At 42.7% G+C, this 27,027-nt stretch overlaps 1 pseudogene; it reads left to right on the forward strand.

Annotated features, from left to right (window-relative positions):
* The first annotated feature begins 24,817 nt into the window (after positions 1-24,817).
* LOC108351925 (glyceraldehyde-3-phosphate dehydrogenase pseudogene) lies at positions 24,818-25,915 on the forward strand (annotated as a pseudogene).
* Positions 25,916-27,027: the final 1,112 nt, after the last annotated feature.

A 27,027-nucleotide genomic window follows, 5' to 3' on the forward strand; every position in this document is an offset into this window, starting at 1 on the left:
AAACTGCAAAGCTTCTGTAAGGCAAAGGACACTGTGGTTAGGACAAAACGGCAACCAACAGATTGGGAAAAGATCTTTACCAATCCTACAACAGATAGAGGCCTTATATCCAAAATATACAAAGAACTCAAGAAGTTAGACCGCAGGGAAACAAATAACCCTATTAAAATTGGGGTTCAGAGCTAAACAAAGAATTCACAGCTGAGGAATGCCGAATGGCTGAGAAACACCTAAAGAAATGTTCAACATCTTTAGTCATAAGGGAAATGCAAATCAAAACAACCCTGAGATTTCACCTCACACCAGTGCGATTGGCTAAGATCAAAAACTCAGGTGACAGCAGATGCTGGCGAGGATGTGGAGAAAGAGGAACACTCCTCCATTGTTGGTGGGATTGCAGACTGGTAAAACCATTCTGGAAATCAGTCTGGAGGTTCCTCAGAAAATTGGACATTGAACTGCCTGAGGATCCAGCTATACCTCTCTTGGGCATATACCCAAAAGATGCCTCAACATATAAAAGAGACACGTGCTCCACTATGTTCATCGCAGCCTTATTTATAATAGCCAGAAGCTGGAAAGAACCCAGATGCCCTTCAACAGAGGAATGGATACAGAAAATGTGGTACATCTACACAATGGAATATTACTCAGCTATCAAAAACAACGAGTTTATGAAATTCGTAGGCAAATGGTTGGAACTGGAAAATATCATCCTGAGTGAGCTAACCCAATCACAGAAAGACATACATGGTATGCACTCATTGATACGTGGCTATTAGCCCAAATGCTTGAATTACCCTAGATCCCTAGAACAAACGAAACTCAAGACGGATGATCAAAATGTGAATGCTTCACTCCTTCTTTAAATGAGGAAAAAGAATACCCTTGGCAGGGAAGAGAGAGGCAAAGATTAAAACAGAGACTGAAGGAACACCCATTCAGAGCCTGCCCCACATGTGGCCCATACATATACAGCCACCCAATTAGACAAGATGGATGAAGCAAAGAAGTGCAGACCGACAGGAGCCGGATGTAGATCTCTCCTGAGAGACACAGCCAGAATACAGCAAATACAGAGGCGAATGCCAGCAGCAAACCACTGAACTGAGAATAGGTCCCCCGTTGAAGGAATCAGAGAAAGAACTGGAAGCGCTTGAAGGGGCTCGAGACCCCAAAAGTACAACAATGCCAAGCAACCAGAGCTTCCAGGGACTAAGCCACTACCTAAATACTATACATGGACTGACCCTGGACTCTGACCCCATAGGTAGCAATGAATATCCTAGTAAGAGCACAGGGGAAGGGGAAGCCCTGGGTCCTGCTATGACTGAACCCCCAGTGAACTAGACTATGGGGGGAGGGCGGCAATGGGGGGGAGGGTTGGGAGGGGAACACCCATAAGGAAGGGGAGGGGGGAGGGGGAATTTTGCCCGGAAACCGGGAAAGGGAATAACACTTGAAATGTATATAAGAAATACTCAAGTTAATAAAAAAAAATTGTGAAAAAAAAAAAAGAATGGAGGCTTCACAAATGCTCGAATTACCTTAGTTGCACAGAACACATGAAACTCAAGAAGGATGATCAAAATGTAAATTCTTCATTCCTTCTTTAAAAAGGGAACAAGAATACCCTTGGGAGGGAATAGGGAAGCAAAGTTTAGAACAGAGGCAGAAGGAACGCCCATTCAGAGCCTGCCTCACATGTGGCCCATACATATACAGCCACCAAACTAGATAAGATGGATGAAGCAAAGAAGTGCAAGCTGACAGGAACCGGATATAGATCTCTCCTGAGAGACACAGACAGAATATGGCAAATACATAGGCGAATGCCAGCAGCAAACCACTTAACTGAAAACAGGACCCCCATTGAAGGAATCAGAGAAAGGATTGGAAGAGCTTGAAGGGGCTTGAGACCCCATATGAACAACAATGCCAACCAACCAGAGCTTCCAGGGACTAAGCCACTACCCAAAGTGTCAGAGCCTCCTGGGTCCCCTGCAATGTTTCACCCCCCTTGTCAGACCCTTCTGGGTCTCTTGCAGGGTTTGACCCCTGCTGAGCCTGGACTGATGCATGTGGAAGCATTTTGTTCCTAACAAAGGAGCAATCTGGCCTGTATTTCTCCCTAGTTAATTCAGGGCATGTAGTTGGTCTTTTGTTACTGAAGTCTCTCAAGCCAGGGTTTCCCACTGTGCTTCCCAGATATTTTCTACCTGGTGAACCTGGGGTATATATTTGGTAAATAAAGTTACAGGAGGCCCTTCCTCTTCTGGCTTGACACGAATAACCTGTGTGTGTGTGTGTGTGTGTGTGTGTGTGTGTGTGTGTGTGTGTGTGTGTGTGTGTGTGTGTGTATGTGTGTGTGTGTGTTTCTTTAATCCCACAAGCTTTTGCCCGATTCTCGGTACCATGTTGGTGCCCGCACCAACACAAAAGACTATACATGGACTGACCCTGGGCTCCAACCTCATAGGTAGCAATGAGTAGCCTAGTAAGAGCACCAGTGGAAGGGGAAGCCCTGGGTCCTGCCAGGACTGAATGTGATTGTTGGGGGGAGGGTGGCAATGGGGGGAGGATGGGGAGGGGAACACCCATCGAGAAGGGGAGGGGGAGGGGCTAGGGGGACGTTGGCCTGGAAACTGGGGAAGGGAATAACAATCGAAATGTAAATAAGAAATAACCAAGTTAATAAAGATGGAGGGGAAAAAAAGAATGGAGGCTTCAGTGGAAATCCGAGGGTCTTGGTGAGATGCAGATGTCACTTGAGTATTACTATGATAATGGCTTTGATGTCTGGATCTGTAAAACAATCTTATCTCTGCAATATACGCATTTCTATAAAAGTACCAGGACTCTGCTAGGTATCTCATCTTATTCTTGAGTTCTAGGAATGAGTCTTTGTCACCCTTGTTTATACCTAACAATAAGGAGTTTAGAGATATGGCTTACTCCAGGCCAGGCAGCCAGAATGCAGCAGCAGGCCAAGACAGCAGTCCACATAAAAATAAAAGGAGAAAAATCTGTGCTGCGACAGACGCTACTTTGCAGATGAAGAAACGGAGAAGACATCAAGAGGATTCCCTGCTTCCCTATCAGAGAATTCTTGAGAAAGTAAGAAATGGTAAGAGGAGGGGCAGTGAGGGACAGAGGGAAGGAAGGAAGGAAGGAAGGAAGGAAGGAAGGAAGGAAGGAAGGAAGGAAAAGAAAGACCAGAGATACGGTTCAGCAGTTAACAGTCCTAGCTGCTCTTCCAGAGGACTCAGGTTCAAGTCTTCGCACCCTCATGGTGACCTCCCTCCATGGGTCCTAACGCCCCTCTCTGGTCTCTGTGGGCACTGCACAGACATGCACACAGACCTAACACCCATACACATAAATTAAACTTTAAAATAAAAAAAAAAACACAAACAAAACAGAAAAATCTTTAAATACTGTATCCACAGAATTAGGAGTAATTCAAACCAAATTTTTCCCAGGGTCAAGAAGATGCATGTATTTCTCGCTTGTGTTCTGGTTCCCTTGTATCCCCAAGACAGAACTTTATCAGAAGATTTAATAAGTAACTCAGAATGTATCTGCCTTCCTCTATACGACAGAGTTGTGGTTGTCTAGCAGCCTTTCTTCTTAATTGCTAATTAATTATATATTTCAAATTGTTTGCAATGTGTTTCATTTGAAAAGTATAGAGCTTTATTGGTGGGTTACAATTATAAGATTATACAGTTCCCACCACTGAGTTAAGATTAACTAATGAAGGATCCAGTTTCGAAACCACATTAACCTTATTCCAAAAATGTTAATTAATAGCTCATTTGAAGTATCAAGAATTGTATCAAATGATTTCAAATTACCTTACAGAAAATATAGAGAACACAAATGGTGAGCAAGATTCCAAAGACACACGTGTTACATCATTCCAACCCAGCCTGTGGGAGCAAGGACCTTCCTGTAGCTTATATATAAACTATGAAAATGTAATCCTTCTCCATTGGAGACTAGAATTACAGCTTTTATCCATAAACATAGTGTAGGAGCTCATCCCTGACTTCAAATTAATGGACAAATATCCAAGCAGGCTCATTGCCCAAGGAGATGGACACCTAGTACCCCAGATTGGATTAAGCAAAGAGTGAACTAACCTTGTGCTTAGGGCATCACAAAGGTCCCATACAACATGAGAAGTTGCTGCGAGGAAAAGCAGAATGTAATAGTATTACATTTGTTTTATAATTCTGATTTTAAAGATCTTGGCATGCACACACACACAAACTACCATCATCATCTTTGCAGTGGTTCAAACTCTTGCAGAATGTTCTAGAACAGATCAAGCTGGCACCCTTGTCAGAGACCAACTATTCCTGACAAACCGTTTTTAATTCAGTTCATATAATGGCTCCACTTTCTGAGGTATTGTCCTTACTGGAGTAAGTGCTCAGCAGAGACTAAGGTTCCACTGGGTGAAATGCATTCATTTTCCAAAGGATACCCCAAAAAATAAATGAACCGGGAGCAACAGTAGTGGATCCCAGATTTGCTAGTTTTCATTTCTAACCTTGACTTTGAATCACTTACCTTGAATTTAGGTTTAATTTAAAAATATGTAAAGTCAAATTAAGTCATATGCTTCAGAAGGTGTTCTAATGACCGAAAGAAATAATACAGACAGATTATTTCTTACAACAGTTGGAATCATTTGCATATTTGGTTCGTAAGGAATGAGATACTTTATTTGATGAACCTTATTAAAAATCCTTCACAGATTCTGAGTAATTCATAATTCATTGATTTATCTACCAATATTTATATAATGCCTACTGTAAAGTCAACAGTATTAGATATGGAGAAAAAGGCCTTTGTAAGCAAAGCTTTAGGACATAAGATACTTTATGTCCATTTAATCTATTCTCGTCCTAGGCTTCTACCTGTCTCCCACCTGGTCTGGATAAATGCCTTTCTGTCCCTCTAGTACTGCACAGTTCTCATGCTGTCTGAGTTGTGTTTTGTCAACTTGACACAAACCAAGATATATCTGGCAAAAGTAAATCTCAATTGAGAAATTGCCTCCATCAGATTGGCCTGTGGGAGTTTCTCCCGATTGATGTGGGAGAGACTAGCCTACTCTGTGGAAGGGCCTAGCCCACCGTGGGGGAGGGCCCAGCCTACTATAGGTGGAGAGGGTCAAGCCCACTGTGGGTAGGATGGCCTAGCCTACTCTGGGTGGGAGGATCCAGCCCAGTGTGGGTGGGAGCGCCTAGCGCGCTGTGGACAGTACTACCCCTAGGCAGGTGGGCCTGGACTGTGTAAGAAAAGTAGCTGAGTCAGTCAGGGGAAGCAACCCAGTAAGCAACACCCTCCACAGTTTCTGCCTGAGGTCCTGACTCCAGATTCCTACCTTGAATTGCTGCCGTGGCTCCTCTTGCTACAGGCTCACATGTAAGCCAAATAAATCCTCTCTCCTCCATGGCATTTAGTCTTGGTTTTATCGCATAAACAGAGAGGCAAACTAACACACGCGACTATAGCAAAGCATCCAATGAGGCCAAGCTTGCTTTCCAACATCATTTGAAATGTGTTAATAGGGAAACGGATTCACAGAGTGGTGTAATGGTTATTCTTGACTGTTATCAGGCTCTGAAGTTGCCTAAGAGATTGTCTGGCACCTTCTAGCAGTGGCAACCCAGATATAAAGAGGTCTGAGAAAAATTCAATGTTGATTTTATTTCTGCCTTAGTTGGTTGCTTGGTAATGAGCACCCTACCCTACTGCTGCCATTGCTGGGAGTGCCCTGGCCTACTGCTGCCATTGCTGGCAGTGTCCTAGCCTACTGCTGCCTTTGCTGGGAGTGCCCTAGCCTACTGCTGCCATCGCCGGCAGTGTCCTACCCTACTGCTGCCATTGCTGATGCTGTCATCTCCCACTGACATGATAATCCAGCATCTTGGTCTTGCAACATGGAGTGAAGAAGTGTGGCTTACAAGAGTCTTCTAAGCCCCAGCACCACACTGGTACTGTTGGGTATCCAGCTTTGGTACTAGCAGCTACCAGGTTCTTAGTCTCTCTGGTGTTAAACAGCCACAGTTGAATTACCCACCCTTATCATGTAAGCTAATTTAATAAATCCCTTTATAATATTTGTTCATCCTGTTGGTTCTGTTTCTCTAGAGATACCTAATACAACTGTTTTCTTCCAATTTGGGAAAATAATACATTTGTAACCATAATAATGACCTAGGATTCTTTGTCCATTTTGTCATTGCTGACCTAGCAGAGCATCGTAGCAAAGTATTATAAAAATTCTGCTATCTTTTTGTAGAAATGTGCCTCAGCAGAGATTTGTTTTTATTCCAAATATAGATTTAGTTTTGCCCCCTAAGAACTGTCTTCCCCCTTCCCTGGACCTATGTAATTTTGTCTTTTGGGCTGTGAGCCTAGACGGCTGAACCATCTCTCCACCCTTAATTTTGTATGCAAGATTTTCCTCTTGTCCTGATTTAGAACAGCTTCTATTTGGAACTAGATAAGTCTGTTTTGCTTCTTGGGTTTTTTTTTCCTTTTGTAGTTTTGTTTTGTTTTATTTCTTGTTTTACTATCTGTAATGATTTGTATATGTTTGGCCCAGGGAGTAGCACTATTAGAAGGCGTGGCCCTGTTGGAATAACTGTGCCACTGTAAGGGTAGGCTTTAAGACCCTTATCATAGCTGTGTGGAAGAGAGTATTCTGCTACAAGCCCTCTAATAAAGATGAAGAACTCTCAGCTTTTCCTGCACCATGCCTACCTAGATGCCACCATGTTCCTGCCTTGATGATAATGGACTGTAAGTCAGCTCCAATTATGAAAGGTATCCTTATGAAAGTTGCCTCAGTCATGGTGTCTGTTCACAGCAATAAAATCCTAACTAAGACTAATTAAAGTTGGTACCAAGAGTGGCATATTGCTGTGATAGGCCTGACCAGCTTTCTATTGGAAAAATGTGGACTTGGGGACTTAGGATTTGGAAAGCAATGGAACGCTTTAAATGGGGTTTAATGGGATATCCTAGTAGGAATATGGAAGACTTGGTTTCTGAGAGTGATTTGAATTGTGCGGACCTTGCCCAGGAGGTTTCAGTGGAGAATTTCAATATGTGGTCTAGAGACTGTTTTGTGGTATTTTTGTGAAGAATGTGGCTACATTTTGCCCTTGTCTGAGGCTAAGATGAAGAGACTCAGATTAATTGAACTGACAAAGGAAGACTAAGAAATGCCCATCAGAGACTTTGTTCTCTGGTTAAGTCTCATGAAGAACATTTTCAAGAAGCATGGCAAGCTGAGAAAGGAAAAATATAAAATATATGGTTCGGGTATTAAAGGTGCACCAGGAAGTGAAATGGAGCTGAATCCTGTGTTCAAGGATATTAAATTGAATTAAGACAGTGGGACGTTGGGGCAAAATCCTACCCAGCTAAGTTTAAATCCAGGCATAGCAGTACACACTTTTAATCCCAGGAGATAGAATTAAATAGATCTCTGAGCTCAAGGCCAGCCTGAGACAGAGCAAGTTCTAGGTAAAGAAAAGCTTAAATCCAGGTATGGTGATGCACACCTTTAATCCCAGGAGACAGGCATACAGATATCTGAGTTTAAGGTCAATCTACAGAGCTAGATCCAGGACAGCCATGCTTAGTTAGTGATAGAGTCACAAAAGAGGAAGCTAGTGATAATGTAACAAGGGTGACCATGTTCTAGTCCCTGCAAAGCAGCAGACCTCAGCAGCTTGGACCATGTGTCTCTGATTTTATAGTCAAGAGGAGAAGGAAACTTCTGGGACAATTGATGCTGGTTAGCTGGGGCTAAATAATTGGTGGTGACCAGCATCACTGAGGTGAAATCTTCTGGCAAGTATTTTCTGAGAACACAAAGAAGCATGTTCCAGAGATAGAGATAGCCAAGGTTATACCTTGTGCTGTAGCTGTTCTTGATAATATGTAAGAGTCACCCAGGTGGTACTGGTTTTGAAGGCATGAAGGGGGTCATGAAGAGCAGCTGAGGCTAGTACTGTGAGAGGCCATGGATGGACACTGGTGAAGGTTCAGCCTCAGTTGCAGTTGATGGCCCAGGACTGAAGGAGTCATGCAAAGGAGTTGAAATTTGGCACCATGAAGAGAGCCTATGAGAGGCTATTAGTGAAACCTAGTTACAACAGAAGACTCCAGTATATTGGAGATGCCAGTACCATGGATGATCACCAAGAACAGCAGCAGCAGTCAACTGGAGTCAACTAGAGCCTAGAGTGCTACAGAGGGCTGAGCTGAAGATGTGACCCTAAGCCCTTAGACGGAGCCCAGAAGATCATGTGTAGATCCCAGACTTTGGAACAAGAAGTTGTAACATTAGCCTTGCCTTAGAGAACCCAAGATCTTTGAGATGCCAGAGCCATGGGATATCTGCTGAGGAAAGTTGCTAACAGGGAGTGGAACCAGCCCAAGAGAAAGAATTTTGCTGCAGTCAACCAAGACGAAAAGGAGTTGGAGATCTGAAGAGCACCTTGAGATCATACGTGTAGGTGCAGTTTGGAGTTTGCCCAGCTAGTTTCCTGTCTTGCTTGTTAAGTGATTGGGTGAATCTCTGGAGAAACTTTGATCTTGGGACTTTTAACATTTTTGAAACTGCTATAGACTATAGGAACCTTTGAAGTTGGACTAAATGTATTTTGCATTATGTTACGTTTAGGTATAGCCCCTATAGACTCATATATTTGAATAAACCCATGGCAGCCAGGGAGTAGAATGTGATGCTTTGTATATGCTCAGCCCAGGGAGTGACACTCTTACAGTAGCTGTGTCACTGTAGGTGTGGGCTTTAAGACCCTCATCCTAGCTGCATGGAAGAGTGTATTCTGCTAGCAGTCTTCAAATGAAGATAAAGAACTCTCAGCTCCTCCTGCACCATGCCTGCCTGGATGCTGCCATGTTCCTGCCTCAATGATAATGAACTGAACCACTGGACCTATAATCCAGCCCCAATTAAATGTTGTTCTTATGAAAGTTGCCTTGGTCATGGTGCCTGTTCACAGCAGTAAAACACTAAGACACTATTTCACTATAGATCTGGAATAGTCTTTGGACAACTTTATGCTGGCTTTACTTTTAGCAACTCTCTCTCTCTCTCTCTCTCTCTCTCTCTCTCTCTCTCTCTCTTTCTCCACCATCTCTGTGCATACACATATATGCATTCATGCATAGCTGCCTATGTGTATGCATGTTTATGTGTGTACATGTAGGTATATGTGATATGTGTGTGTTTTAACTGAATTACTCAAACTTTGAAATATGTTCTTCAAACTGTAATTATGGCCTTGTTTGTGCCCTGATACCGAATAATATCTTCACTTGAAAATGATGTACTGAGTGTGGGAGACGAATTGAATCTGGAAATGAACAGAGGGAGAAATTTTCTTCTTGCTATAGCTGAATGCCTCCGTGTTGTCAGAAGAGGCCTAATACATGAAAGAGACTCCGACACCGTCAGTGATCAATAGTCATTAAATGGATGTGTATATAAATGTCTACTTACACTTAATAACAAAAAGGAAGCAAAAGCATCCAAGGCATTTCTGGAAGCTATGTCATTAGCAGCAGATGGTCTGGCCATTCTCATCTTGGATGCTGCAGTCTGGACCTCACAAGTTACTTTTTGACATCTGGTAAATGCCTTTCCCATGTTGCTTCCATTGCTGCTGCTCTTTTCTGCTTCACACTACATGTGTGCACAGAAATGTCCCTTAATACCCTAAAGCATGGCCAAGACCCTGTTGTACACTAAACACTTAGGTTTAGGCTTAGGGGTAGCTCAAGTGCAATGCAGGTGGCAACTTGGGGGATCCATAAATTATTTGTGAAAGAAATATAGTAATAGAATAGACTTCCCACGGTCTTTCCCTGCTACTGAAACTATTCTTTATGGAGTGTTAATGGAAAGGCTGGTGTCATTTAGAGATTCAGGGAGCTTAGGTTCTAATTCAGATCCACTCTGTCTTCTACACCAGGCTACAGGCATCTCGGACATAAGAACATGTCTTCTTTGCACCATCACCATCTCTAATAAAGACGGAGCATAGATTCTCTCCATGCTTAGTTAGTTACCCAAGCACAAGGTCTTCCACAACATCATCTATAACCCAGGGAGCTAGCTTAGACAAGCAGGTGTCTGTGCTTTTGAAACAATTGAGCAGGAAAACATTAGAATAGAACTAGTGAGGTCCATTCATTCCCTTTATTGTACGGCAGGTTCTATAAATCCCAAATGGGAAAATGCATTTTGACACACACTTCTACAAAAACAACTACATTTTAAAAAATCGTGTATTTCTAGAGAATTGGGAACCAGAGAGTCTTCAGCCCATGCAGCTGCTTCACTTTCACACAAGGAAGCCAGAGCCTAGAGCACTGAATAAACTGGTGCCTCACACACTGACTGGGAGGCCAGGAATCTGCTTTATCTCGTGAGTGTTTCCATCTTCAAAAGTCTGAAATGTTTTCAATTCTCAAATCAAGCTGATGGGACTTACCCAAGGCCAGTGGAGCACAGGCATCCACATGTTTCCTTAAAGGAGAGAAACCACAAACAATTGCACAAACAGAATCTGATTCCAACTACAATGAAAACAGAAAAATGCTGCTTTAATTTTTTTTAGGTTATTTTCATTTCATCCAGCGTTCTGATCCATTTCTCAATTCATCTATCACACTCCAACTTCTCTCCTACCATCATTTACAATTCGCTAGAAGTCACAAAGAATATTCGACTCTTCATGTAGTTTTCTCCAGTGACCAAGAGAAATTTCGTGATGTTCAAAGCCATTTAACTTCCATTAAACAAAAAAGATGGCCCCCGCCTGTCAGAGACAAAGCAGAGCTGTGTTACTTTAGAGACGGTGTCCACAGACTCTCACCAATGACCAGAAGCACACAATGCATGTCTCTGCCACCTGAGGGCTCTGTGCCTATAGATTCATGTTCTCTCTCTTCAAAATTAACAAGAAGCTTTCCTGCTTCCCTTTATTACTTGTATCCACGTTGCAAATGGTGTCCTTTGGCTTGGCCAGCTTGAGCTGCACTCAATGGAATCAGAGACCGTGAGTACAATCCCACTTAGTTACCTCTTATTTCACTGTAAAGAGTCACAAATTCACCATCCAGCCTCCTTTCCTTTGAGCTAATAATACATAATTAACCTGTCATTATGAGCCATATTTTATAATCATTTGTGCTTTCCATTCCTCCTCTCTGAACACTGACCCCTAAATAGTGGAAGAGGCATTAACGCCGCTGTTTTAACAAGCCATTTGAAGACAAAAGACGCCATGCTTATGAACAAGGCCCTCTTTTTTTTCCTTTAAGGCTTATTACATCGCCTATTTTATGTTTAGGATATAAAATGTAGCCACTGGGTCATAATTATAATTGCCTTGCCTTGCATCTAAAAGCAGGGAGCAAACATAAAGCTTTCCTGTTTAGGAAATTTCTATAATTTTCTGCACAGAATTAATAAGGCTCTTAGTATAATTCAAATGTACAGATTGAATCAACAATACCATCAACAGAAGTTTTCCTCAGGATGAATCATCACTGAAGCGCCAACCCAGATAACAGAATTAGCTATTAACTCTTCAGGCCGCCTTTACATTTCCTTTATGTGGTGTTTCGCACACACACAGTAATATTGTGCCATTTTTACCAGCTAGTTAAGATTTCTTTGTACACACAGGAACTGAATATATTCATGTCAAATATAATCATTCCTTTAAAAGGTTTTTTTTGTCAGGTGTTCATTAAAGTAGGTTTCACATCAAAATGATCGTCACTAATATAGGGCAAACATCTTCCCCATTTGGCAGGTTTAAATTTTGTATTAATTTCATTAGCATGATATCAAGTCTTCAGCTGCTGTCATGTCCCCAAAGTAGCACAAAGGTCTGCTTTATGGAGGCACACGAAGGCACAGACGCACAGTGAAATAACCACCATGGAAACTGTGTTCGTGGGTGCTTCTGAAAATAATGTTTGGAAACACCTATTTCCACCTCTTCATAAATGGAAAGGAATTCCATTTCCTTAATTCTGATCTTCATGAATTCGTTAATTGTCTAAATTAAGGCTTCTCCCCAGCTGATTCCACCGTTCCAGGCTGCATGAAACACTGGCATTTTGCTTCAAGACACAAAGTAACGGAATAAATACAGTGCCAGCTCCTTCCCCCCATCAGATACGTGGATGCTGGGAGCATTGAAATGTATAGCGTGGGTGACAGAATTTCACAAAAGCACCTATACAAAGCACTGCCCTTTGGAGGGCAAGGAACACACCATCTTGACACATTTCAAAGCAGCTCAGAACCTTCTCCAGTTTTTTCAGGGCTGGCTTCTGAGCATTCAAGGTTTTCACTTCAATCTGATGGAGACGGTGAATCTTTTAGAAAGGCAATCTGATTTTTAGGCGGCAGGACGTGAGGATAAAGAATCTGTACGTGTACTCATATAGACACTGAAGATCCTTAAATTCACAGAGTTTGAAAACAGTGGTATTTGCTGTGGGGCTTGGTGGTAAGAGGCCCAAGGCAGAGAGAAGTCAGTATCTCATTCTGAGTCCCACGCTGCTGTCTCTGGCCAGAGCTGTCGTGCCGAGATTGACCGGTAAGTGTGTGGGTCACACACTGGGCTTGCCTTATTGTACGGGATGGCAGGCTTTGTTTGTTTTTCTTTCATTTTATTTTACTGGCAAGCCAAAGCACATCGCTAAAGCGAGACTTGACTTACAGACTTGTAACTTGACGACGTTTTGCGTACCTGGAACCCACTTCTCACAGTAGTATGGGGGTTACGGACGTCTTGGCATCAGTCTCGGAAGCACATTGTCTTTATACCCGAGAACAGTCAATCCTCATCCACAGTCAGAGGAGTTCTACTGTCATCCTCAGTTCCTATTTTTTTATTGTACATTCATAACATTAAAATCACCATTTGCTCTATACAACAGTATATAAACTATCTCATTGTGAGGCGCACACTGCTATCTCTGGCCAGTATCTCTATCTAAGGATCACTGCGGTCTAATTCTGCAACACTTTTGTCACCCCCAAGAAAACCCCATACTTACTCAGCAGCCAGTGTACAAGGCTCTCTTCCCTACTTCCTACCAGGTACCCACTGCTGTGTTTCCAACCTCTTTGGTTTGCCTACTGTTGGTGTTTTATATTAATAGAATAATACAATATGTACTCTTTGGATCTGGTTTTCAGTTCATGTAATGTTTTGGGAAAACCACGTGTATTGTCTGTATTTATTTCAAAACAATAGGAAGTAATTCCTATTGAACTGGAGCTCAGTCTGATCAATAAGGTAGATATGCGCTGTTTAAAGATTCAAATATTACTTTTAGCATCATCAATGAGCTGATGTGGTGGCAGGTGCCTTTCATACCAGCACTCAGGAGGCAGAGGCAGGTGAATTTCTGTGAGTTCCGTGAGTTCCAGGGCATTCCAGTATACATAGTAAGACATTCCTTCAAATTGTAAAAAATCATTTATGAAGAACTAGACAAATGGGTTGTGGTTAATGACATCCAACAGTCTTCAGAGGACCTGAGTTGGGTTACCAGTACCCATGTCAGCTCACAGATACCTTTAATTCCATCTCCAGGGACTCCAACACCCTCTTCTGGCCTCCTCTGCCATTGTATATACACAGCACATGTCCACGCAAATTATGAAAAATAAGCCTTAAAGGATCATTAGTGAAAAGTAAAGACAGTCATTTTTTTCTACAGGCACCCAGGCTTGATTGCATGAGATTGACTGGTTTTTGGTTAAAGTGATGAGAGAAATGTTAAAGATTGTTTCCAGTCCCTTCAGATCCTAAGTGCTGGAGACTGCCTATGGTGTTTGTAAAAATGAAACCTTCTAGACAGTGGACACTCTGATCCATTCTGGAATAGTATTGGAAATGTGTACTTAAAATTACTTTTGTTAAATTTGGCAACTATAAGTGTGGTGCTGAAGAGATCATGAACCATCCAGGGGAGTGGAACAATTAGGGTGATTTCCCGAACCAGTGTGCAGCCGCCGGTGCCTGGACATTACCCGGACAGACAGGATCTCCCGGGAGTTTGTTGACTCTTAGGTTCCCCCTCAGACCAGTATGCAGACTGATGTTTATGCTCTGCCCACATCTTGATGGCAGAACAGTGTGGAATAGTGTCTTAAGTACACTTGACTAATAAAACTAAGTTTTGTGAAAAAGAAAAGAAAGGGCTTTCTGACCTAATCTCTCTAATACCGCTGTCACCGTCTTTCTCGCTACAAGTTCCTTTCCCGTGTTCATTTGGGGTTGTGGTTTGGTTTGGTTTGATTTGGTTGTTTGCTTTGGGAGTATAACCGGGGTCTCTATGCGCCCTTGGGTTTGGAACAATTCCCTAGAACCTGGTGAGCTCCTCAGTGAGTACGCACATAACTGAAGACAGTGGCTGAACCTCCTCCAAAATCCATCAGTATCCAACAACTCACGAGGAGAATTAGGACGCTCTGGGCAGCGTCCTCACTCTATGACTGACTGGTGAAGGTGCAGTTGGCTGTGGACCCACTCACTGCAGGCAGCCTTCAGCGTCTGTAAAGGAATAATATCATTGGCTGTCCATTTCCAGAGGGAGGCGGCTCACACCCTATCTTCTGGCTCTGACGTTCTTTCTACCCCTCTTCGGAGATTCTCCCACTTTTGTGCAATGAATGGATATGTGTAGCTGTAGCTGTTCAAAGTGTTAAGAATACGCGATGGCACTGCCTTCTCCCAAGGCTGGGGGTCATTCAGAAACAGAGGACAAAAATATTCTAAGAGCCATAATCAGTAATAACTACATGAAATAGTGTTTTCAGAACACAACAGGGCAGTTGCCTATATGAACCGACAGCGAGCCGGTATCCATGCAACTGATCAAGCCAGACAAAACCTCAACAACAACAACAACAACAACAACAAGAACAACAAAAATGCACTTTAAAGTGCGTTCTGATCTGATCTCTCTAGTACCTCTGTCATTTTCTTTCTCCATACAAGTCCTTTTCTCGCTTTCATTTAGGAGTGTTTTGTTTTTGTTTTAGCTGCGGAGTTGTGGGTAATTGATGGCTTCTGGGAGAGGTAGTGGCTTTTGTTTAGGGATGCTGTCCCTGCGAGGCTGCCATGGTCCAGTAGATGGCGCTCCGTCTATTCAAATACTGACAATACTAAGTGGACTCCTTGGGGAGTGAGAAGAGACAGGAGAGAGAGAAATGGGAGAGGAAAGGGAAGGGAGGGAGAGAGGAAGGAGAGAGAGAAGGAGGGAGAGAGAAAGGGAGAGGGGGATGAAGGGAGAGGAGAGAGAAATTGAAGGGAATGCTGGTGATGGAGACAATGGAGGAACTGTAGGAGGAAAATGGTGGATGAACTTCATAGAAAGACATTGTAAATATATGATTCTCAGTTGCTAAACTGAAAGTGAGAGAGAGACAGACAGAGAGAGACAGAGTCAGAGACAGAAAGAGACAGACAGAGAGACAGAGACAGACAGAAAGAGGGTTGAGTGCTCAGTCCTAAATAGGACAATTGTGTTAATAAGTGTTCTCAGTGGCCTCAAACTCTAAGGTGCATCCAAATCATCTTGAGAATTTATTAGAACTTGCTGCCATACTCAATTCTCAAGAGTTTCTACTTTGGTTGGTCTAGTCTAGAAGGAGACTCAAATTTTACCTAACAAGATTCCTGGTGATGTGGATGATGCTGGCTGGGGTCCAACTTCATTTATTCTAATATAACTGTAGCTGGATTATATTTTAAAACATTGAGAAAGAAAGAAAGAAAGAAAGAAAGAAAGAAAGAAAGAAAGAAAGAAAGAAAGAAAGAAAGAAAGAAAGAGAAGGAAGAAAGAAAGAAAACTCACATCACTTTCTCTATCTGTCCTTTCCTGTGTAGTCTTCAAAAACTTCCACAACTTTAATGGAATAATATTTTAATCTGAAAGTCTATAAAGAACTGAGTACTGTGGCCCAAGTCTGAAATCCCAACTTTTGGAAGGCAGACAAAAAATGACCATACTTTTGAGCCCAGTCTTGGCAACATAACAAGTTCAAGGCAGCCAGAGCTACATAATGAGACTGTGCCTCAAAAAGCCCAAACGTTAAAGACTAAAAGGAAAAAATAAGGGACTGGAAAGAAGGCCCGGGGGTTAAGAACACTGGCTGCTCTTCCAGAGGACGAGGTTCCATTCCCAGCATCCACAAGGCTACTCACAGCATCTTGTAAGCCCAGTTCTGGTGACTTCTGTCCACTACAGAAACTGCTCATACAAGGTGCAGACAAATATGCAGGCAAAACACCTATACACATAAAATGTTCTTAAACAGAGAGAAAAGGTAAATGCTAGAGACTTAAAACTAATGTATTAAAAAGATTATTTTTAAAGTATCATCATGTCTTATTTTTTATTTCTATAAAATCTCATCAAAATCAATCTATAGTTAGAATATAAAAACATTTAATCTTGTCTGCATCATTAAAATTATAACTTATCCATAAAACATAACATTATGCATACTTATACACTATTTCTTTTGGCTTTCCGTTGTACATGTTTGGAAATTTATTGTTTAAACAATATAAAACAACAAATGAAAGATATGAAAACTTTAGTGCCTTAAAAAGTTTAACAGCTTAGAGTTTCAATTAAAATCTGAGTCTGGGGTACAACCTATTGGATGTTCCTGATATTACAAGGGGGAAAATTCCAGTAGTTATCGTTTAATATAGGAAAACTTCTTGACTTCTTTTTAAAGCATCTTGACCCTGTTTGTAAGTAAAGTGCATTGTAAACTTTAAAGAGTTCAAGACTTTTCTAGCTTTGTTGCTTTCCTTGTTAGGAGATTTTTGGACAAGCGCTCAACCTTTGAGTAGGAAAAGGTTTTAATTTTTATGTTATCGTTGGTGTTTTTGTGTGTGCAAATGCCTGCCATGGCACACATGTAAAGATCAAGAGACAAGTAAATTTGTGCCCCAGAGCAAGCACCTTTACCCACTGGGCCTTGAGCAGAAGATTTTTGAAAGAAATGATAAGGAAAGGATAGTTTTCTGTCCTCTCACACCATGATGGCTGTTGCAGACTGCAATGACTTAAGACGCTCTTTATCCGTAGAGGGCCATTATTGAAAGTTAAACTATTCTGTTTTCCTCACTTGCTGCCTCAGTATTCATAGGGTTTGACTGTTGAAGCCAGCACCTGCTTAAGCCTGGCGGCTTAACAATAGGAATTTGGGGGAGCTCCAGTTCAGATGTGTGCAGGAGAGATGAACCCTGCTTTCGGATGCTTTTAGGCTCCCTGTCAGTCTCGTATGGTGGGTTATCAAAATCACACTCCATCAACCTTTCTTAAATTAGAGCTGTTATATGGCTTAGATGAGGCTCAGGCAAAGAGGAAAACAATCAGGACTCAATGAATTGAGTAATTAATAAAAGAATAAGATGGGTCCCATTAGCGGTCAAGTGTTAGGGAATAGATAACACGATGAAGATTATTTTTCCTTTCCCCCCGCCTTCTCTCTTCCTTTGAACAACATTACATATTCATACAGTAGTGTGGACTGATTAACACAGATCAGATAACAGATCTTTCTGGCATTTAATTAATACATGGTGGATTCTCCTCTGACTCAGTGACTCAAGAATGGATGACATCACCTCCTCTTCCAGGACCAACAGCACAGCATTGTTGGGACTCGTGTTCTCTTTCAAGTCCGCAATCTATGAGGGAGCTATCATCAGGGCTAGCACTGATGAGCATCCTGGGAACTCATATGGAGTCCTACTCTAGAATAATTAGTGTGTAAAGGGATTGGTTTAAACATTAATTTAATCTGTTTGAAATGTTTTAAGAAATGTTCGTTGTTTTCTCTTGCTATGGATGGTAAGTGCGTTACTTACTAGCTACGTCAAAACTGAACCTCTGTTAAGGAGCAAGTGTTATGCAGAGACAGGAAGTGTAGACAACAGTTGTGCAGTCCCCACAGTGCAAACATCTTACTCAGCCTCGATGAGGACTACGGAGTGTGCCATGTTCTCCCAATGCCATCTAGTGGAGAACACAAGTGATTTTTATCTGAGCTTGTGTGGATAATCTGCCATCCTCCTTCCAACTTTTAATTCATAAAATATTACTTAATAAATGGTACATATTGAGTCACCAATTAAAAATACACTAAAACCAAGAAGGCCAAGTATAAACCATGTTGAATGCCAAAGACAACGTTATGACAGGTTCTCTCATTTGCAGCATGATGTGACAAAAGAGGAGGCCATCACCAGTATCACTAAATCATTCTATTACAGTGTTGGTGGTACATCTGAGTTATTCAAGAAAACATTCTGAGGACATAATCATGAAATTTAGTGTACTTTAGTGAAATTTATTCTTCTATGCTGATTTCTGTCTTTCCTATCCTTGCCCATCCCCTTCTTTACATGAGGGATGCCCTTCTTTCACATGTTGCCTGATCTCCTTTGTGAGGCCGCCGTGTCAGTGCGCCTGCATGCACCATATACTCCATGTACTCCAGCAGGACTAACTGGCCCTCCCATGCACCCAGAACACTTTGTTCTTACATCTCATTGCTTCATCAAATCCTACCATAGCAGCCAAAGATTATTCAACCAGGTTAAGGACTGTTCAAGGCTCTTGGATTTGCTTCATGTCCAGACTCCCTCCGTTAGTTGGAGTATGGCAGAATCCTATCAGCATCCTGTTTCATTGTTCTATTGGCACTACATCTCTTGACTAGACAGAAAGCCCCCTGAGAATAGAGGCCATATTTAATGATACTCCTAAGAACTCCTAAGACAATAACATGCATGTCTTGAGAGAGGAGAAAGAGAAAGAGAGAGAGAGAGAGAGAGACAGAGACAGAGACAGAGACAGAGACAGAGACAGAGAGACAGAGACTAACAGAGAAACAAAGATAGGGACAAATAGACAGAGAGACAGTCAGAGAAAAGTGTGTCTACATGCCTGCTCATGGCTGTGTGTACACCTTTGTGGAAGTCAGAGGTCAACACTGTTGTTTCTAAGGAGCTGTGCTTTTTGTTGTTTGTTTTGTCTTGTTCTGTTTGAGAAGGGTGTCTCACTGCCCTGGGACTCTCCAAATAGGTTCGTTTGACTAGCCAGTGAACTCAGTGATCTGCCTGGCTCTGCCTCCCCAACCCTGGGACTACAGACGCCACACTCAGCTTCTTACATGGGTGGTAGAGATCAGACTCATGTCCCCAGACTTTCATGGCAGACTGAGCTATCTTCCTAGCCTATGTCTGGGTCTTAAAATGGAACCCTAGTAAATAACTCTGATTAACTGGAAAGGAAATGTTTTACACCCAGTCTTACGTATGTCTCTTCCTCTTCCTGCATGCCTTTACCCATTTAACAAAGCATCACTTTCTCAAGTATTCGTTACTTGCTTTGGCTTGAGTCATCACGGTAAGTAAAGTTCAGAGCACATGAGGTTAGTAGGCAGACTCTTGCTGAAGAGAGAATCTGAAACAGAGTGTCTCTCATTGGGAGGAGGAGCAGGTGGTGAAGAGAGGAAGGAGATGAACAGGTCATGTCTGAGGAGTCACAAGGTGTGCCACAGTCGTACTCCAAATCAAGGTGATCTCACAGTCAAAGTGTCCCCAGCGTTAGCACCACCTTCTTTATTTCCCGGTTGTAGACAGACAAGACAATCCTCACCTCCCACTGTCCCCTCCCTGGAGGTTAAATTTGCTAGTTTTTCATGTTTGTGGGTTTCATTTTGTCAAGCTATCCATTGTTCAGACTAAGAGAATGTAAAACTCGGTGCGTGAAGTGTACTTAAGAACTGTAGAGTGTGGGTTAGGTCACAGTCCGAGAATGACATGGCCCAAGGACCACAGTTAAGACTTGTTTGGGAAAACCACAGGTCAGGGAAATGTGTCCAGTGTCCTGGTGTACAAATGGCAGCTCTGTGTTTTCAGAGAGTCCAAGCTGAAAACTTCAGTCTGCTTTCTCTCTCCTGTCAATTACCTGTCTCGCTGACTTGGGAGTAAATTCTCTCAAAATGTGCCGAATTGCTTCCTTCACAGTGGAATCGTTGCCACCAACCTAACCAAAGCCATTACTGAACAGCCTCCAACCCCATATCCCGGGTCAGCGCTTTGCTGCCCTGAGCCTCTACAGCAGGCTGTTCTCCAGCAGTCAAGATGGCCTAGGCAAAGCAAAGTCACATGCCACTACCATAAAAAGAGACTCCTAACTTTAAGTCATATAAGTTGTATTTTTTGCTCACCTAATAGTCTCATGCAGGGGTTCCTGGCCAATGCCTGCTTGGGATATGGGAAGACCAATCATACAACTAAGACTGGTAAGTGAAGCAGGTCCATCCTGCCTTTTGGTACTTCTGCCTTTCCTGTTCACGTTCTTTTTTTCTTTTTCTTTTCTTTTCTTTTTTCCTTTTCTTTTTCTTTCTTTCTTTTTTTTTTTGGATATATTTCTTTACTTACATTTCAAATGTTATTCCCCTTCCGGGTTTCCTGTCCATAAGCCCCCATATGGATATTCCCCCTGTACATCCCTCTTATTACCCTCCTCCGTATTCCCCTGCACTGGGGGTCCAACCTTGGCAGGACCAAGGGCTTCCCCTTCCCCTGGTGCCACAACAAGGCTATTCTCTGCAACATATGCAGTTGGAGCCCAGGGTCAGTCCATGTATAGTCTTTCGGTAATGGCAAGAATTCCTCCATAGCCTCTCTGGAGGCAAGTGGAGTACCTGGGCGGGTGTGAGGCTGTTATAATGTGATGCAAGGGGAGCGGTGTGTCAGGTGTGTGGCTTAAGATCCATGCTACAGGGGCTGGAGAGGTGGCTCAGCGGTTAAGAGCACTGACTGCTCTTCCAGAGGTCCTGAGTTCAATTCCCAGCAACCACATGGTGGCTCACAATCATCTGTAATGAGATCTGGTGCCCTCTTCTGGTGTATAGGAGTACATGCAGGCAGAATACATAAATAAATCTTTAAAAAAAATCCATGCTACAGGTACTCTAAGAAGTAACAGAAGGTACGGTTAAAGCAGGGAGGCTATCTAGGAACCTGCCCCAGAATTCCTAAGGAAAGAGCTCCTGCTGCACACACAAATGAACAAAGGGAACAATCAGAGAGGAAAGCTGCACAGAAAGGTTGCCAACATAAAAGCATAAAAAGAAAGGAAATTTGAAAGAAGAGATGTGTTGTCTCAATAATGACACCTACTGCAACGGGCTCCAACTCTTAGACTATGCGCAGGAGCAAGGCAGACGAAATCTACTACTCAGAAGATAGTCATCAAGTAGACTCTTCAAACATATGGTCCTGTTACAGCCAGGGTTCACTGCAACATTTTAAAGATGTCCTTACAATCACAGTTGAACAGAGAGCCGGCAGGGTCAATGTTCCGAATTGTCCTTTGAATTTTCCATAAAGTTTTCAGTAATATGGCTCAGGATGGCTGTTTCTAGTAATGCAAGGGTTCAAAGTATAGCGTGTAGTTTAAAAAATAAACCACACTAAAGCCAGCAGAAAACAGACAGCAATCCAGAACATCAAGGAGTGGAGCAAAGGAGGTTAGGGTCGAGGTCTGAGGTGATTAAAGTGTATGTACCTATAATTATGTGTATGTCCAAGGATCACAAATGTGGGCGAAAAGTGAAGAACTAGGCAGAATGCCACCATGCCCAGGGCTGGGTTTGTCCACATAGACTGATGTTAGCTACAAGCACTCTCTCTCTCTCTCTCCCTCTCTCTCCCTCTCTCTCTCTCTCTCTCCCCCCCTCTCTCCCTCTCTCTCTCCCTCCCTCTCTCTCTCTCTCTCTCACACACACACACACACACTTATGTTTATTTCTCACATCTCTTGTACTTTACACTGACCCCTGATCTAATTTGAATACAAGTAATATTCCATGTAGACATAGCAAAGTATGGTTTTTCAGGTTTTGTTGAGTTAATCATTTTGGAAAAGACAATGAAATTATAAGTATGAAATTAGATTCAAAAAGAATATTTGTAAAGGCTAAGAAATAGATTCAGAGTGTTATCAGAACTTTGGAAATCAGAGCCTTTCTTCTGATGTGCCTTTGGGCAACTTATCAGAAATGCTTTCCTTGAATGCAGCATCCTTACTCTGCCCATTTAAAACATTCTCTAGCTCCACGGATGCTCACAGAACAAGGAACTGACTTGAAGCTCTACTTCACTACTGTGATTGATTGATAGAGTGTTTTAAGCAGCCTTCAGTCTGTTTCACTGGCTCCCAGGGAAGGAAACTAGAAGAAAACACTTCCATTATGGCTTCCTTCTACTGCTTTACTGCAAAGTCACTGTGTCTGCTCCCTGAACAGACCATTGACTGGGGAATAGAACAGCTAGGTACTAAGCTGCAAGGAAAGTCCTAGAGAAGATAGTGATCCTAGACAACAAAACCTCGGGCTGGCTAGCAGAGGGTCAAGTCACAGAGCTGTTGTAAATCATGTTTCTTATCCCAGTATTATCCAAGCACAAATAGTGCCTTGGGGAGGAATCTGCTCTGGGCTTTCTTCCACTGCTCTCTACAGACAATTTCCTCAGCTCTACATTGTGCCTCAGGAAAATGAATGAAATAGATGGATGCCAGCTGGCTGGTTGACCTCAGCCACTGTGAAAACCAGCAAAGCATTTTCTGCTGCCTCTCTGGTGTTAGCTGTGAGCTCTCCTCTCTATATATCACCTTCACCAGCATCTGGTACAAATTTCCTTTCTGGGAGAGAGTGATGCCTCCCCAATGGTCCTCCTATTCTAAGTGGTCAGGGAAGTCAGGATAAACACCAGTGCAAATGTTTCTATAAGTTGCCTAAGAAGATGTTAGCATAGATTCTAAGGCTCCGTAACTCATTATGAATCTGTTTCTTGTCCTTAATGGATACACTTCCTCACTTTTTTGTGTGTCCGTGTGAGTGTTGGGTTGTGCATGTCCCAATATGTCTATGGAGGTCAGAGGGCAACTTGCGGGGCTTGGTTCTCTCCTTCCACCATGTGGGTGCTGGAGATAGATCTTAGGTTCTCAGGCCCAACAGCAATCACCTTTACACACTGAGCCACTTCACAGGCCTTTGTACCTAATTTTCTATCTATAATTTTATAACCTTTGTCTAAGAGATGGAACTATGCTGTTCGCTATTGGTAAATGATTTGTCTTATAGATCTGCTGTCAAATTATCCTCATGCTCCTCAGTTTGAATACTCATTAATTTCCTCTTAGACATTAAGTAGTTTTTAATTAGGAGTATGTAAAGGGTGCATATGCCAGTGTTGGGGCCCACAGAGTCCAGCCAATAGTATCAGATCCCATGGGATGAGTTACAAACAGATGTGAACTGTCCAATGTGAGTACTAAGAACCAAACCTGGGTCCTCTGCAAGAGCGGTAAGTGCTCTTAACTACTGAGCCATCTCTCCTGTTCTTTGGACCTTAACTTATGTCATAGAAGAAGGGCCTTCAGAGGCTCTTGCTAAAGGTCTCAAAATAAATAACAAGAAAAATCAAAACTTTTAGATGATGTCGAACATACCAGTCAAATTTATTGTGACAAATGGGTAGTCACAACAAGTATATCTGGTTATTTTCCCTCTTGGAAGTTAGTGTTAACTTGTAAGTAGCCTTCAAATAAGAGACGGAGAATGTGGCATCATATGTGTAAAGACTCATGTTCATATCAACAAGTCACACGACCCTCTAATTGGGGAGGGATTTGTACAAGAGTGTCAAGAAAGCCCAGTTATTGAGCACTGTCCACTCAAATATGTGCAGGATATGGCTTTACCGTAGCCTACTTTGTTGCCAGGCATGCATAACTGTTGAGCAATGCTTACTCTAACTTGTCTTAGTCTGTTACTTTCTTCGGAATAAGGCAGGTGTTTTCTTTTTCTTCCTTATGGTAGACCTGAAGATATCTACGCAGAGCGGCCAAGCCACCCTGACTCTACCTATAGCGTCACCGTTAACATATTGTTCCTTGCCCTGGAGTCTTGAATGACCTAGTTCATCGAAGCTTCTGTATGACCAGTGTCCAGAAATAGACACAATACTCCTGTTGGACTTGTGCTTGATACAGCACTCAACTGGGTTCCACACATCATCGTTCCTGTACTCTAAAAAAAATCTCTCTTTCTTCTGGGACACATTTAAAATTAATCTGTTCTCTTCACACCCACAGCTGCTACCTCCTGTAGGCAGGCTAAAATTATCTTTCCTTCCCACATCACTTCCTGTTTCAAATGCCTCTTTTATAGCTCCCTGTGGGGTTTTTCATCAGAATCCAGTTTCTTGATCTGTTATTGTCTGACTCTGATCATTATTTTTATGGCTTTCTGATACTTGGTTCTTTTCTCTTCCACAGCTTTGTTCTCTGTCACCTCTGCTGAAAGTACTACTAAGTTCACACTGAACTTTGCAGTATTCAACCATTTTTATCCTTTCCTCAATTAGAAATCCCTTTTATGTAACTACTTCATATTTGAAACTTATAAGAAATGCAGTGGTGATCTTTCCTTCCTCAGCATCCATGAACATCCCCATTGTGGAGATTTGATCACATTTTCAGCATCCATGCACACTCCCATTATAGTGCTTTAATCACATTTTCTTTAAAATTTTTTCTGAGAAATTAAGATGTGATTATCGGTTCTCTGCTCCTCCCTGTTCCAGCCACATCTTCTCATGCAGTGCCAGCCTTGTCTCATAGACAAGATGGTGAAGGTCGGTGTGAACGGATTTGGCCATATTGGGTACCTGGTTACCAGGGCTGCCTTCTTGTCTGCATCTGGCAAAGTGGAGATTGTTGCCATCAACGACCCCTTCATTGACCTCAACTACATGGTCTACATGTTCCAGTATGACTCTACCCATGGCAAACTCAACGGCACAATCAAGGCTGAGAATGGGAAGCTTGTCATCCACAGGAAGCCCATCACCATCTTCCCGGAGTGAGATCCTGCTAACATCAAATGGGGTGACTCTGGTGCTGAGTATGTCGTGGAGTCTACTGGCATCTTCACCACCATGGAGAAGGCTGGGGCTCACTTGAAGGGTGGGGCCAAAAGGGTCATCATCTCTACCCCTTCAGCCGATGCCCCCATGTTTGTGATGGGTGTAAACCACGAGAAATGACAACTTCCTCAAGATTGTCAGCAATGCATCCTGCACCACCAACTGCTTAGCCCCCCTGGCCAAGGTCATCCATGACAACTTTGGCATCACGGGAGGGCTCATGACCCCAGTTCATGCCATCACCTGCCACTCAGAAGACTGTGGATGGCCCCTCTGGAAAGCTGTGGCGTGATGGCTGTGGGGCAGCCCAGAACATCATCCCTGCATCCACTGGTGCTGCCAAGGCTGTGGGCAAGGTCATCCCAGAGCTGAACAGGAAACTCACTGGCATGGCCTTCCGTGTTCCTACCCTCAATGTATCCATTGTGGATCTGACATGCCACCTGGAGAAACCTGCCAAATATGATGACATCAAGAAGGTGGTGAAGCAGGCGTCCAAGGGCCCACTAAAGCGCATCCTGGGCTACAGTGAGGACCAGGTTGTCTCGTGAGACTTCAGCAGCAACTCCCATTCTTCCACCTTTGATTCTGTGGCTGGCATTGCTCTCAATGACAACTTTGTAAAGCTCATTTCCTGGTATGACAATGAATACAGCTACAGCAATAGGGTGGTGGACCTCATGGCCTACATGGCCTCCAAGGAGTAAGAAACCCTGGACCACCCACCCCAGCCCAGCAAGGATACTGAGAGCAAGAGAGAGGTCCTCAGTTGTTGAGGAGTCCCCATCTCAACTCAGCCCCCAACACTGAACATCTCCCTCACAATTCCATCCCAGACTCCATAACAACAGGAGGGGCCTACGGAGCCCTCCCTTCTCTCTTGAATACCATCAATAAAGTTCGCTGCACCCACCAAAAATATGATTATCATATTTATATCATTTTGATGACATTGTCTTGGTTAAATACTGGTATCAAGAACAAGCTGTTAGAACCCAAATTGTATCTTACAATACATCATGAAATGTGGAGCCCTTTACATAAATAACATAGTACTTTGGGGTAGCAGAGAAATATCCCTCAAACTCATATTGGTTGACTGTTGTTCCACTGAAAGATGAGTCATGTGAGTCGTTCAAATTAGCTAGGCACCCTTTTCTGACCTTGGAGGGCTCTTGAACACATGGCTCCCATAACCTCAAACACAACTCAAAGTCTTGCACTATGGTGGAAACTCCCCCATGTCTCCAGAGGTGTTTAAAAGAAGGGACTGAGTTAAATATTTTAGCTCTGGGCATCTGAATCCATGCCCATGTGTAACTCTAGACCCAAGGATTGTAAAAACATCCAAATAGAGATACAAAGATTGATACATAAAGTCGCAGTGTCTGTCTACCAGAGCTCCTCAGGCCATTTTTATTGAATGAGCTCAAAGTTCTCTGTAGATATTATCTTTATAATTCTCTTAACAGTCCCTTTTGGCATTAAGAAACCAGAAGGGGTTGATTAACACTGTATGTTTTTGAAGAGCCGGCCTTTAATGGAGGCAGCAGGACCATATCCCTAGGGTCATTTCTCCTGGCAGGTGGATGGCCTGCCTTAAGTCAAGGTCACACTTTAAGGTACTGACATGCTTAGAAAAGAATTCTAGTTTAATGATCTACCCACAAGTTCTGGCTGCTTTCCAAGTGTACAAAGTCAGCCCCAAGGCACTGAGGAGTTCAACTAAGAACATCTACATAAACTCCAGTGTTCCATGGAAATATTCTCTGGAGGAAGAATCAGGCACAGAACAGGAATATGAATAAATGCTAGACACATAGTAGTGATCCTCCTGCTCCTCTGTTCTTGTCACAACAGAACCGGCCAGTGAACTTTAAAGGATGTGTTCCATGTCTCAACCTGT

This window comes from Rattus norvegicus, chromosome 9, assembly GCF_021556685.1.
Source record: "Rattus norvegicus strain SHRSP/BbbUtx chromosome 9, alternate assembly SHRSP_T2T, whole genome shotgun sequence".
Taxonomy (NCBI): domain Eukaryota; kingdom Metazoa; phylum Chordata; class Mammalia; order Rodentia; family Muridae; genus Rattus; species Rattus norvegicus.